This window comes from Triturus cristatus, chromosome 5_2, assembly GCF_964204655.1.
Source record: "Triturus cristatus chromosome 5_2, aTriCri1.1, whole genome shotgun sequence".
NCBI lineage: Eukaryota > Metazoa > Chordata > Amphibia > Caudata > Salamandridae > Triturus > Triturus cristatus.
Genome location: NC_140588.1, coordinates 28,692,108 through 28,707,643, shown reverse-complemented (window position 1 = coordinate 28,707,643; position 15,536 = coordinate 28,692,108). Strand labels below are relative to the sequence as shown.

The window sequence follows — 15,536 nt, the reverse complement described above, 5'->3', positions numbered from 1 at the left end:
CTGCATAAGTAACTTAAAGTTTTACTTTATTTTCTCTCAAATGTGAAACCTCAACAAGCAACACATGATCAGATTCAGTCAATTGCTCCTCACAATTATCAGGACATGGCTCCGCACACAACTGTCATATCCAAGCAGCCATGTTCACCTTCATCAATCACTTTCTCATTTCCAGGCAATGGCATTTAAGTAGCTGGGTTCAACACTGTACACTACTTAAGAGTCACGTTCTCTCCACCCAACAAAACGTGCTCATTCTTAGTCAAACGACTATTGGTTAGGTACTGTTTTTGCTTACAAATCAACAGTATCTCCTCTGAATGGGGCACAAATACTGTCAGTGGATGACCCATGACAATACTTTCACTGCTCAACACTCGCACATGTAGATGCAACTGATTTCAAACATCCAGGCAATGCCGACGCAACAGGGTCAAGTGTCCCAGAAAAGTATGCTATAGGTCTGCGATTGCTTCCATGCGTTTGAGTCAAGACTGAAAGAGCACAGCCTTCGCTTTCACTGCAAAAGAGCACAAAGCACTTGTTGTAATCAGGCATTCCCAAAGCTGGTGCCCTGCAAAGGCATTCTCGCAGCTCTGTGAAGGCAGCCATGCAACTTTCATCCCAGGGTACCAGATCTAACGCATGTTTGTGTGTCAACCTCTGGAGAGGTTTTGCTGTTAAACATTTGAAATCCGCGGTCTTCAATAGCCCACCATTCCTAAGAACATGCAGACTTCTTTTTGGGTAACTGGAGGATTCATGTAAAGAATCGCTGAGATTCATTCATGTGACACTTTTCTTGCCCCTTTCTGAATGTGATGTCCTAAGTGCAGGACTTCAGTTTTGGAAAACTGTAACTTAGTCGGGGATACTTTGTCCATTCTCTACCACATGATTCAACAAAGCAGTAGTAACAATTTTGCAAGCTTCCTTCGTAGTTGACTCCACCAGTTCTGTGATGTCAAGTTATAACAATAATCTTGTCTTGTTTGAATTTCTCTTTAAATGTTTTGTGTACAGAATAGGCCATTTTAAACGTCCTAGATGAAATTAATTTTCTTAATTGCTCATTATGATGAATTGTTTTTATGCAGTATGCTTTTATGGATATATTGTATATATTCCGAATAAGGCAGATTTGATTGATTGACTCCACCAATTGGTAGTAAATATACTGCGCTATCTCTGACTGATTTGGCATTTTTAGAGACTCTAGATACTTTTTGAGTATCTGATTAAAAATTGATAGACTTTCTGTATATCCCTGGGGGACTAGGCACCATGTCAAAACAGGACTGCCAAAACAGAAAGCAAATAAAAATGTACTTTCTTCATGCAATGGAATTGAGAAGAAGGCCTGCCACAAGTCAATGACTGAAAATCATTCCACCTCACACGGAATCAAAAATAAAATCACAGCTGGATTCGGTACCACAGGACAGCAAGGAACAACAATGGCATTCATCTTGCGCAGATCCTGCACAATGCAATACTTGGCATTCGGCTTCTGCAAGCCCATAGTAGGAGAATTACATAGACTTCCTCTTATCTCCTTCAGCATCCCTTGCGCACTCATTGAGTAAATCACAGGAGTAATTCTGGCAACAGTATCAGGAGACCAATTGTATTGTGGAATTTTTGAGAACTCTGCATTTGGTTTAATTGTAATTCGCCTGGGTCGACACCTTGGAGTAATCTGATATCTTTACCTGTAAAGACCCAAGCTTCAGGTAGCACAGTGTCTCTAAATTCATCGGGCAAATTCTCATTCATTAAGAGAGGATACATTCCCACATCTGATTTCTGTTGGTTAAGTTTTAAAAACAGGATCCTCTTCATTTGTATGAAATTCAGTTCCTCTGGGTGTGCAATATATTGAACAATCTAGTTTGCATAGTAGATCACGTCCCAGCAGATTCACTGGACTTGTCTCACACACCACAAATCAATGTCAATCTTCAAAGGATCCTATTGTAATGGTGACTGGTTCTGAAATTGGGTTAGACCACTTTTCATTAGTAACTCCTATAACTTGGATACTTTCTCCCGAGAGGGGTGGATTAGGAACCTTTGCTGTTCTTGCAGTACAGCAGGTAGTACCAGTGTTGACAAGGAATTAGACATGATTCCCATATACTTCTCCAACCACATTAGGACCACTCTGGTCTACCTCGAAGGCTGCTCCAAGCACACAGTACTACTCCCCTCTCGGGCCCCGTGATGCTAACGGGTCCGAGTCACTATCATTCAATTGGATCAAATACTGCTATGCTGCATTCTGATTCTTAAAAGTATTTCTATTCATTTCATGATTTTGATTTGTATTATATTTTTGTACCTGAACATTCTGTTGTGGCATGGCGGCTCGGGGCATTTGCTATGATACATTAGAATTCTGCATTACCTGCACGTGCATTTGTTGAGTCTGTCCCATGTTAGTCCCTTGACTGTGCATATTCCACATTCTACATCTGATTCCCTGCATTGTTCATAACGGACTTATACTCGCGTCTTTAATGTCCAGAATTTTTGCAAGCATGACATGGATTTGTCTTTCTCAAAAGCCATACATCCGCACCAGTTCTAGGATCTACAGGATTACCTCTACCTTGGGACAGAAAATTGTGCTGCTGTAAATCATTAACACCTTGCATCGTAGAAGCTGGATTATAACCTCCCTGTACCTGCACTGAGATACCAAAACCCATCTGCTTTTGACCTTTCTGCATCAGTTTTATCTGTGCAATCATTAATTTCTCCTTGAGCTTCTCATCCCTCATCTCAATCTTGGTGCCACAATATTTTGCATGATGCAAAATTACATCCAGTGACTTCCTCTGCCAGCAAAGTAATTGCTGTCGAATCATGTTGGAAATCTCAGGTCTCAAACCGAACACAAACCTGTAAACAAAATGTCTCACATCCTTGTCTGACAGTGTCTGATCCACTATACTGTTTGAAAAACTGTGCAAATCTCTCAAAAGGCATGTACAGATTCTTTCAGTTCTTGAGTCGTTCTGTCAATCAGCAACCAATCAATCTCTTTAGGGGAAATTTTAGTCTTCAGGTGACTTATTACCTGCTAGTATTTCCTCATTACAACAGGATATGGTGCCCCTGTTCTAGTATCCTATTCTGGTTCTGACTCGGACCATTCCACTGTAACCTTACATTCGGCACACAAATCTCCTGGAACCACAATCTCAGAGTATCCAATCAATCCACAAAACGTTTTAAATCTTCACAAATCGTTCAGCTTATCTGTACCATGCCACAGGATTTTCTTTCAATTTCGGGAAATCATTTGTAGACAAAAAAATGTCTTGTCTTGTCCATGGTATATGAAAAGAACCTCCTCCAGATACTTCTCTCATAGGGAGCATGTGCACTTCTCCTACACTGCCATCAAAAATGTCGGGTGGCGACTGCACTCTTCTTTGTTTCCCCTTTTTTAGACCAACTACTTTCCCATTTTTCTCTTTTCACAAGAACATTTAAACATCATGCTACCCTTGGACTATTAATATTTTAATAACACAGCAGGAAGGAAAACGCTGACGCGTTTCAAATCCCAAAATTCTTTTGTGGGATTCTCATCAGGGCTTTAGACTGGACAGGAAGTGTTCTGGAAAAGCTAGAAATAATTTTGTTTAGCATTATTGAAAAAGCGTCCTTAGCAACAATTTGAACGAGAAAAGTCAAATTGAAGAAGTTACCTTAGTTTCAAACGTTTTTTCAAAGAGTAACTGATGAATTTGGGGACAAAAGAATTTGTTTACTAGACTAGCTCAGACTGTTTAATCAGCCAATAGTTTAAGAGGGGGAAACAGACTTGCATGTAATTCTTGCAGTGGCCTGAAAGCAATTATTTAGGCTGAATATGCTCTGTGGAAGAAGGAAAAGGGGCAAAGTTCAAATTTGCTTTCCGAAACCAAGGGCATGATGGCTTTAAATGAGCTGCCTGCTTCAAAACACTTACGTGTGTTCATTTAGATGAAGCGTAAACATTTTCAATTTAAATGTGTCCAAGTTCAGATCGGTGAGAGCATTTCTTTTTTTCAAACTCTCTAAGCCTCCGATCAATGAAACAATGTTCCTGACTCTCTGGAACACTGTCTGGCAGAAAAGGAGAACGCTGTTAGTCTACCAGCCGATTTTGTGGCATTTTAAGCAAGCAAACGAATCCGGAATAGTTTTACCTTATTCGGGCTCGATTTCACACGTAATCATCTCGTCGTGTGAGGGTGACTGCCCGGATATCCGGTTTTGTTCAGGGATCGCTTGATCAGATGGCGCATGGCATTGTGGTTCTTGTAGTCAATGAAATGAGCGAATAACAATGTTTAAGACTTCTTTTTAAGTTCTCCCAATTTCGGACAATTCAACTTTGCCCCTTTTCCTTCTTCCACAGAGCATATTCAGCCTAAATAATTGCTTTCAGGCCACTGCAAGAATTAAATGCAAGTCTGTTTCCCCCTCTTAAACTATTGGCTGATTTAAAAGTTCATCTGTCGCTCTCTTCTCCCTCTTTCCCTTATTCAACTTTGTTTGCCTCAAAATGCTTCTTTTTCTCCCTTCTCTCTCCTTTTGCATCTTCCGCGACCTCTAACACCGGATACAATCGGATTCCGTGTATAATTACAGCTGCTCTTCACACTTTCTGCTGAGCATCCCATCTAGCTTCTGCGTAATGGTCCATAGTTCTCCTATACCTCCTTGATATGTCTTTGTCATTCTGATTTGAAATATGCCCCCAGGTATTTAAAGCCTCAATTATAGTGGCTAAACAAGGATCCTTCATTTCGTACATTATTTCCCTTAAATTCTCTAAAATCCATTCTCTAAAATCCTCAAATTAAATGCTCCGTAACGAGGGAATTACAAAGTCTCATTTTGCTCAGTAATCTGCCAAAACTCACGCAACAGACATGGATGTAATCCTTTGTCAATCATAGCAATGTATCCTGGTGTACCCTCAGATGGTGCTTCTACCTTTGGTTTGACAGGTGTGGTCTCATCTTTCTTTAATAATTTCTGCAACGACTTGAACATTTTCATTTTTATTCAATTCTGTTTTCACAAATTTCCTTAAATTCAGGAAATGTTATTCTGCCACAATGCACCTGTTAGGCAACCTCATCCAATACCAGCGCGACTTATGACGTAGTCAACCAATCCCTGCGCTGCTTTACACCAACCGACCAATCACAGTGCAGCACACTGTGACTTAAATCTTGCTCCCCTGAGCAGCTCACTCTCCTTCACAATCTTCTCCTGCACGTTTTTCTCTAGCAAAATGACAATGCAAGCAACAAAAAACGTTATGCTCCACTAAAGGATATTTACTCGCACAAGGCAACTAAACTTTTCTATACAAATTTCACCCTTAATTGTTATTCCCTGTGCTGAGATCAAACATACCAACTTTGATACCAAGGTTTGTTACAGTGCAACCTTACTCTCCTTTCTTCTGTAACGGTACTGGGCCCTTTACGATTAGACAATCTACAACATTCCCATTTACCACAGATCCTCTGACAAACATTTCTCCTCTAATAGGAGGGGTGGAAATTAGAGTGGCCAAAAACCTAGTTAGCTGTCCAATGAGGACCATTAGTTTACAGCCAACTTACAAATTTGAGACCAGATTTAGGTATACTACTCTTAAAAACCATTATGTAGAAATAAACAATGGCAACTGGAAGACCCAACCTCCTGAAGAAGTTAAGTCAAGTTAGGATTATACAGACCAAAAACTCTGTAACAGCAATGCAAAACCAAATCATTAACACCTGATGTTCTGAAATCTCGCAGTCTCCCTCTACAACACATTTAAGCCACTGGTAAACGGCACAGTTTAAATGGAAGAATCAACAGGACTTAATATTAGACTCAGACAGATAATCGATTAATTGGGCTATTGTATTAAAGATTCAAAGTTCATTGCTACGAGCAATCTCTTGAAAATTTCAGTGAGGAATATTGCAGCTTGTATAAAAGCACCAAACATTTAGGCAGGCTCTATTGGATGGTTATTATAAAATCAGTTTACAGAGACCCACCACCATTAATGCAGAAGGATAGTTTGTTGTCTTAACAGCTCAAATCCTATGACGAAAGAGTAGTGATTTAGATTTAAAGTCTATTTAAGGGTGAGTCCATTAGGATCAAATAAAATAAAATGTAAATGGTTTGTCAAGAAGGTTTCGGTCTATCTGCTACTGACTGTAGCCTCAGCAAAGAAGTCCCAAGTAAGAAGATAGTTCTCAAAAATCGATCAGCATAGCATTCTCACGCAAGGGGGAAAGATAAAGTATGGCGTTGCCCATCCTTTGGGGTATCTTTTATAGAGTTTCTAACCGCATCCTGGTGACGTAGCATCACACCACCATCGTAAGACTATCATAGGTTCAGATTCACATAGTGTCACCTAGGACATTTGCAACAGTGAGATGCTTTCCCAAGCTGGTCATGAGAAACAAGAGATTTGGAAGTAGGCATAGGGCTAATCATGGTGAAAAGAAATATAAAGTAACCGTCTTTAGCAGCAGCTGAGATCCTGTTCCTATAGGACTATTTATCTGTGAACGTTGAATAAACATTCAGGAATATTGAGATGTATACATGCACAGGACAAATAAAGCAAAATTTCTCTAATTGTTAATGGAGTATTGTATTAGTTCACGGAAAGGGTCCGCATTAGAGAAAAAGCAATTTTGAAATGGCCTTTCAGCTGGTTTAACACATTTTTAATGAAATGAACTCTAGACCAGCATCAAACCTAATGTAATTAAATATGTTTCCGTTTTGAATACTTTATTTCACTCAATAGACCATAAAAGTGAAAATGCAATAAAATCATACAAATTGTTAAAACAGTCATTAAAAAAAATACACATACAAATAACTGTTAGTAAACCATTGCCCCATCAAATATCCAACATGGGACAAACATGAATAAGATGAGCCCAGTTAAAATATGCTAAAAACATACAGTGTAAAAAATGGGCTTTGCCGCAGTAAACAGTCAGATGACCTAATAGAGTCCGTAATTACATATGCAATTGTTCACCACTTACAATAAAACATCATACCCTCTAATGCCCACCTACTACCATGACTACCTGCAATGTGAAAATGGCTCTTGTTGAAATATGCGTAAAGCGATTATTCAATGCTCCCTCAAATATAAGATTAGCTTAAAAAAACAAAACTAATTGAGACATGGATGTTTTTGATACAGTGGAATGGGACATATCCCATATAAATAATGCATCGACTTTAGAGCCCAAAAGCGATTTGCGCGCACATCACATAAAAAAATAGGAAGCGCTGAAACAATTGGTTTTTGAGTGTTGTATTTCAGGAGCCTCAATACATCTGCACAATGCTTGGTCCCCACATTTCTGCACAATTAGATCAACCATCCATGTCTGGGTTTTTTATAGCCAGGACAAAAGAAGAATACATGAAATTCTGACTCTGCTTCATTACTACAGGCCGGACACCCTAAGTGAGAGGTCTCAGCCCATTTGTTAGAGAATGAGCGCAGAGGGAGAGTCTCGTGTCTAAATTGAACATGGAGTTTCCTTGCTATTGCTGGGTGTATATCATCCAGGAAAGATTCCAGAATGTAATATTTGTTTCTCATACATGTAACTGTTATGGAACTTAATACTGACCTCTCCTGTAGCTGAGCAAACTTACCTTCTCTATAACTCTTGGCCAGTTCATTCCTTGTGATTACAGAGCATGCTACCTCTGGGATACTCCATAGCCTCAATCTTCCTATACTACGGAGTGTGTCCCTGATGTGTACAAGCCATGCTATTTTTCCAGCACTTGATAGGCCCATTACCTCATTTAGCTCCAACCTGTATGCAGCCAATTCTGGGGTCACCCATAGGCAACGCCAAAAGATTAACGGTCTGAGACCTATTTCCTCTGCGATCGGGCTCACCCCTAGGTCCAAACGCAGAGGAACAAGTGGGCTACTAAGAGGGAGACCAAATAGCTGCCTATTAAAGTTGTTCACCGACTTGGTAATATTTCTTAAAGGACAGTGCCCCCAGAATTCAGCCCCATACTTTGTGGCACCCCTTGTTTGCACTTTATAGTTCTCAGCTGTGAGGCCAACATGTTTTCAGAAAGAGTTCCTGAATAGCTTGGCCAACCCCCCTGTGGTCTGTGCTAGCTTAAGTCTATTTGAGGTCCCCAGTCCATTTTTACTGTTAGGGTAACACCTAGATATTCAAATACTGATACCCTCTCGAGCGGGATCCCATTCAGACAAGCATTTAGGATGTGTCGTGCTTACGGGATTGAAGACCATGTACTCATTTATTATTATTATTATTATTTTTAGGACTTGTATTGCGCAACGAATCATCACCAAAGGGATCTCTCGGCGCCTTGGCTGCACACTACCGGTAACTTATGACAATCTGGCGGTTAGAACAACCATGTTTTAAGCTGCTTCTTAAACTGCACCAGAGTTGTGCAGGCTCGGATCTCATCTGGTAGTCTGTTCCAGTGGAAGGGGGCAAGATGAGAGAATGCACGCCCACCCATTTTAATTTACTGATTTTACAGGGACAGAGCAGTTTCCGATTACTTGATCTAAGATGGCGTACAGGGACATAAGGAATTAGCTTTTTCCTTGGGTACGCTGGGCCCGTCCCTTGCAGTGCTTTAAACACTATAGTCAAGAGCTTAAACACTGCTCTCTTCCTAATAGGCAGCCAGTGCAATTGTTGCAAGAGAGGTAGTGACAGAGTGCGGACCGGTTTGTTGAGAGCCAGCCGCGCTGCTGTGTTTTGAACAACTTGCAGTCTAGATGATAGATCCTCCCTAATTCCTACTAGTAGTGAATTACCGTAATCTAGTCTACTAACTATCAGTGCCTGTATTCAGGTCTTTCTGGCCCCCAAGGAGATCCACGGAAAAATATTCCTCAACATCCGCATTATTCCAAAGCATGTACCCGAGACAGTCTTCACATGAACCTCCAGAGAAAGTTTATTATCGATCATAATTCCCAAGTTCCTTGCCTGCTTTTTTGGACTAGGTGCCTCCCCAAGTTCCACAGGCCACCAGTCCGCCGACCATAGTTCCACAGCCTTCCCAAACAAGAGAATCTCCGTTTTATTGCAGTTTAACTGAAGGAAATTCTTGCTCATCCATGTGGCTATTTTCAACATACAGGACTTAAACTTTGCTCTGGTTGCCGCGGGATCCGTCTTCTGAATGTTAATCTCCAACCTCCTATGTTTACAAAAAGTATCAAACCAAACCAGTGTCCTCTGAATGCCCAACGGCAACATAGAGAGCAGGAGTGTATCGTCAGCAAAAATTATTGCCAATATTGTACTGTGTGCTATCTTAGGGGCGTCAATGTCCTTTTCGTTCAATATGTCAACCAATCTATTGATATATAAACAAAACAAGGTAGGTGCTAGCACACAACCCTGTCTGACTCCTCTATTAACAACAAGAGGTTAGGTAAGATCACCGTGTTTCCCATACCTGATTTGGGCATAATTGCCTTCATGCAGTCTCCTAAGCACGTGCCAAAGATAAGTAGGGACCCCAATATCACTTAAAACAGACCATAATATTTCCCTGGGTACCTGGTCAAATGTGTTTTTTAGATCGACAAATATTAGATAAAGACTGCCACCCTCCATGGACACTGTTTTCCAATAGAGAAGTTGGAGCCAAATGATGTATGGTGGAGGTGTTTTTCCTAAAACCAGCTTGGAATGGACTATGGATATTATGTTCGTCCATCCAGTCCTAAAGACGTGCCAACAGTACAGGGCAAAGATTTTCTGAGTTCCATCAATTAAACTAGCAGGTCTGTTATTAACAAGCAAAAGAGGTGAAACCTGTTTATATACAGGGAGAATTTCAGCACCAGCCCATGTTGTCTTGATCGCCATTCCCTGCAGTAAGAAGCCCACAAATTCGGCCCGAGATTGTTGGATCTGCACAAAAGAGGTCTACCCGCATCATGTCTAGCCCAGGTGCTTTGGACAGGGGTATTTTGCTTATAGCAGTAGCTATTTCAGTCAGGGTTATCTCAGGGGTATCTCTAAAATGTACACTACTGTGGGCTTTTAGCTGGAACTATGGTGGTACCCACAGCCTCCGGCATGGTTTGTAGGGCCAGAAAATGTCCCTTCCAGATGTCTGCTGCTATATTAGGCTCGAGAGCCTGCTTCCCGTCACTACAGCCGCTATTAGCTATGTTTCAGAAGGCCTTCATATCATTGGTTGATGGGGCCCTTCTCAGAGAGTCCCATTTATCCATCTCCCATGTTTTTTTTTGTGTTGCTAAAAGCACTGGTTTCTCTGTATGCTGCCCTTTTATTTTAATTTGGGGCATATCCCTAGACTTGACGGCCTCTATCAGTGCCGGCTTGGCCTCCCGACAACTATCGTCAAACCAGGTATACTTGGCTTTTTTTTTTTTTTTTACCACTCAAAAATCCTGTGGGGAAAAATATATCAGCCAGTTTGGAAGTCGGTGCTTCATGAGACTCTGCAACCCCGGTTAAAGAGGTAAAAGTACCTTCTGTGGTTATAAACTTATTTCTTTCCAGTAGAATTGGGATGATGGTCTCATATAAAGAAGCCAACCTACAAGGGCATTGTTGTATTACCTGCCACCGTATTCTTCTCCTGTTAGTAAGTATTAATCTATCGTCTGGCGGAATTTTCGGTACAGAGCTCTTCCTGTGAAATGACAGGTCCACCTCCACAATCCGAGCGTTTTAATCACTGTCATGCCGAGGCAGGACAGCAAAATCAACAACTCTATGCCACATTCTGTTTTCTACCGGGATGTAATCTAAAATAGAGGATTGGCATACTCTATTAAAGGTTTGCTTCCCTGGAGAATCAGACTTAATACGTCCGTTACAGGCCCTCAGTGAATGGTTTAGAGTGAGGGATTTAATCTGGAGAGCCAGTGGAGTCCAGGCCCTGATGGGCGACATGTTTGTCTCAGGGATTGCCCAAAGCAGATCTTCACAAGAGGTTGCACCATTGGGATCAATCTGGGGCTCAAATCGGCTGTTAAAATCGCCACCTATAACCATCAGGGCGTTTTCAGTAAAATTAAAAATAAAAAGCATTGCCATAGCCAATAGGCCTCGCCTTTGGGACCTTATGAGTGTTTAGCCATGCAACAGTTGATGTTGTTGCACCAAGGATATTGTGCTGGATAACTAAACACTTATAAGGTCCCAAAGACGAGACCTATTGGCTATGCCAAGGGAAGCTAAACCCCCACTGTACACTCATCACACACATGGCTATTCATTCTATGCCGAAAAGGAACATAAAGTTCTGTATGCCAAGGAGAGTCTGGATCGTATGGGGGCAACCGGGACAGTTCAAGTTAGACAGCATAGAGTATGTGCACCAAATTGCACAACTGATTCCGGTCCAAGAGAGTTTATGTGGAAAGTATCCCAATAAATATTGAAATGAGAAAGGCAGAAATTGGGAGTAAGAGAATTAGTGAGTGGGAGAGAAAGACAGAGGGAGCGATAGAGAATGAATGACAAAAACAAACAAAAATATAAAGTTGGCATTTGAGAATTAGGAGAGAATATGAGGGGAGGAGGGAGAGAAAGGAAAACGGTGGGGTAAAGAGAAAGATGGAGGGGAGGAACAGCGGGATGAAACAATGTAAGAGACAGAGGTGGGAAAATATTGAAGAGATAATGCAGTGAGAGAGAAAGAGACCAAGAGAATGCAAGAAAGTGAACCAAACCGTTAGTGGAGAAGACAGAGATAAAAATGGGGCGTTGGATAGAGAGGAAGGGATAGTGAGGTGGGAGAGATAGAAGAGGAGAGATCAAACAAGGGAAGTCCGAGAGAAAAGAATGTGATAGGAATGTAGAGCTTGGAGAGAGGTGTCCGCTAGAGAGGAATAAGGAGATATGGAAGTAGTAGGAGAAAAAGAGATCAGTGGGGAGGGATATAGAAATAAGAAACCTGGAGGTGGGTGGAAGAAAAAGAGGTGAAAGAGAAGGGAAGGAGAATCGGCTAAATAGTGGAGGAGGAGGGAGTAGAGGAGGGAGTAGAAGAGGGAGTGGGGACTTGGGGAGGAAGAAATACATGGAGAAGGACTGAGATGAGAGTGCGCAAGATAATGAATAATATAGAAACAGGGGGGAGATAGTGGAGGTGAAAGAATGAAAGAAGGATTTTTCTCAGGTGGAGTTAGGTTCGAAAGAAAGAGACCAAAAGAAGGAAAAGGAGAGTGTAAAATACAGAGGGAGGTGTGGGCTGAGTGAGAGAAAGGAACGCTTATAGAGATGTGCAGACAGTTGGCAGAGGGAAAGAGAGAGGGGGAGAGCATCGTGGAGAGGCCAATGGAACTAGAGAGAGGGAATTTTTAGCAAAGGAGTAAGTGAAAGGTCTAGAGAAAATAGAGAGAGTAATAAAAGAAGAGAAAAGGTTAAACGGAGAGGCTAAAAGAGTGGAAGACTAAGAGGGAAGGGCACAGAAACTAATTGGAGTGGATAGGATGGGGTAGAGAGAGAAAAGAGGGTAAAGAAAGAGTCAGTGAGACTGAGTGAAACGGAGAAAGAAAGGGAGAATGTGTCGGCAAAGAAAAGGGAAAGGCGTAAAAAGGGTGAGAGAAGGTGGAGGAATGAGAAATCAGAGAGGGGGAATGGGGAGAAAGACAGGTAGAGTGATGCAAAAGAGAGAAAGAACAGACACCGTGTATAAGTAAAAGTGGAGAGGTTTCATTATAATTTAACTAAGAATAAAAATAAACTGATAGTAGTATGCGACTCCAAGTGCAGAAGCGTTCCTTGTACAGAGATGTAACGTGAATAATTGTTTTACTCAGTTGCTGAAGTAGTATTAGTTAGCACACGCACAGGGCGAGCAGACAGACAAGGCGCCAGTGAGTATGAACTAGAAACAAAGTGCTCAGTAAATGATTAGGAGGGAAGGAGCGAGGGGTTAGCAGGGAAAGGAGGGACGCGGGGAGGGGTGGGGTGAGAGAGCATGAGTCTGTGTGTGAGGACAGTAAAAAAAATAATGATACGATATGAGAGATGTGTTTTAGGAAAAGTACAAAAACAACAGTTGATGGACAGAATGCAGAACAATGTCATACATTTACCCCAGTACAGAGATCTGGGCCTAAATCCATCGTTTTTTTGCTCACGATGCCATTCCAGTTTGAACCCAGCCATATGCAAATCAGTCTTGAACCTGTGCCTCATGGGAACAGTCCAGCCCGAACTGCCAAGCCAGGTCCTCCCTGGACTAGAAACAAGCATCCTAGGACCGGTTTCGGGGTTTCGCCCCTCTTCAGCCATTGATTCCAGTGGCATGGAGAGCACGGGACTCACATGTGGGCATACCCGTCCCACTCTGGGTGACAAATGCAAAAACAGTTGATGGACAGAATGCAGAACAATGTCATACATTCACCCCAGTACAGAGATATGGGCCTAAATCCATCGTTTTTTTTGCTCACCATGCCATACCAGTTTGAACCCAGCCATATGCAAATCAGACATGAGTCCCATGCTCTCCATGCCACTAGAATCAAGCTATCCTGGCTGAAGAGGGGTGAAACCCCGAAACCGGTCCTAGGATGCTTGGTTCCGGTCCAGGGAGAACCTGGCTTGGCAGTTCGGGCTGGACTGTTCCCATGAGGCACAGGGTCAAGACTGATTTGCATAGGGCTGGGTTCAAAATGGAATGGCGAGCAAAAAACCGATGGATTTAAGCCCAGATCTCTGTACTGGGGTGAATGTATGACATTGTTCTGCATTCTGTCCATCAACTGTTGTTTTTGCATTAGCAAAAGTGTGCATACGGAAAGCAGCCTGTCAGAATATGGGCTGGACCTCCCAATCCCTAATCATAGGTTTACTTATAGACAAAACTCCTTCCCTCTCCCATTCACTCCCTCATTTCAGGCCCAGTCGTCCCCTCCCTCTGTCCCTCTCTTTAAAGTCCCCGAGACAGAGTCGGATCTCACTCCTCTGACAGCAACGTATCCGAAGAGCACTTATTTCTTTCTGAGCGGGAGAGAGCCTGCTTTGCAGAAACTTCACTGCTCCCGAGTCTCTTTCGATATAAAAAAAAAATCAGATAACACATGAAAGCACTTTTTGATGACTGATGTGCAGGGCGCTCAGGCTGTTATCAAATCCAACAAATGGTGATAGGAAGCGATATTGCGATAATTGCATAAGGTTGATGTTGTAAGTACGTCCTCTTGTGTAATTCAAAAACAGCATTTTTCTCAAAGTTCCAATTTATAAAATAGGGCATTAAATCCAAAACGTGTTGTCAAAGTTTCGAACCAGTACAAACTGGAAGACGGGGCGTTCGCAGCCTAACGTGTTCCTTCCCCAGTGCCCATGGGCCAAGGGCATGGCGACCAATGCGCTATGCAAAAATAACTTAACAAAACGCCACTTATTGGGGGCGAAGTCGCCCTCTGTTGTGGCAGTAGCAGCAGGGTGCCAGAGAACAGAGGTGGTGGCAGGCCATTGTGCCCCTTTCTTAACACCCTGCGTGGCCACATTCCTAAAAAAAAATACGACTGTCATCAGCCACAGTTCATTTCACAGAAAAATGCGATATCTGTGCAGTGCATTCTTTAACTCAGCAGACCCTTTCCGATCTCGGCCACCTCTCTCACGTTGGCTCTCGGGGGACTGCTAAGTAAGTCTGCCTTGATGGAAGCAAAGTGCACCCCTGTGTGTAAATACTTGATACAAGCAGCCAAATGTCACGCGCCCGTTGCGTTCTGATGGAAACACGCAGCCGTCTCCATGTGTGAAAATATGCGCAAATCTGAAAGGAAGCAAGTTCGGGCCCTCTGCAGATTACTTCCATATTGCATTGTTTGCCTTTCTTGGGAAGAGAACCGAAAGTCGCAGCAGGGTACTATAAAGCAGCCCGTCTGACTTTGTCGCTTCGGGGACTTGCGTTTCAGACTCCAGTGTCACAGAGGGGCCCCGCGCACTTGCTGCACTGCACTATGTGGGAGCTCAGTCAGCTGCAGCTGAACCGTCGCGGTGTCCATCAAAGGGGGTGTCTGGGGAGCGGCCATGAAAGCTCAGCCCGTCGGGGACACACTCAAAAGGAAATTTGAAGGGCTCTTTTTCTGTTTTCTTTTTCACCACAACTTACATAGTTGTGCTCCACACAGAACATTGAAGCGTGCTCTAAGTGACACAGATTGCATACTTTAGGACACTTCACGCACGTTGTTCTGTTTTTGTGTATACACCAGAGGGCGGAAGGTGTGACTGCCTCTGTATGCGGTCCTGCGTGACGTGGAGCCCTGGAAAGGCAGAACACGCACTCTGGGACAGCAATAGCTAACTATGAAAACATGCGCGGCCGCGAAAGATAAAGTGACGCGCAGCTTTTACCTTGCAGGAGCCAGCAGCGGCAGGCGCAATAATTACAAACAGATGGCGCCGTTGCTCGCTCCGCAAGGTAAACGCCACACATGCACGAGGGCTCATTGGGAACAG

At 42.7% G+C, this 15,536-nt stretch overlaps 1 protein-coding gene across 3 annotated transcripts in view; it reads left to right on the top strand.

The window, feature by feature from the left end:
• TEX10 (testis expressed 10) overlaps window positions 1-15,536 on the top strand; it is a 429,953-nt gene that overhangs the window by 215,888 nt on the left and 198,529 nt on the right. The gene's annotated exons all lie outside the window — the stretch shown is intronic.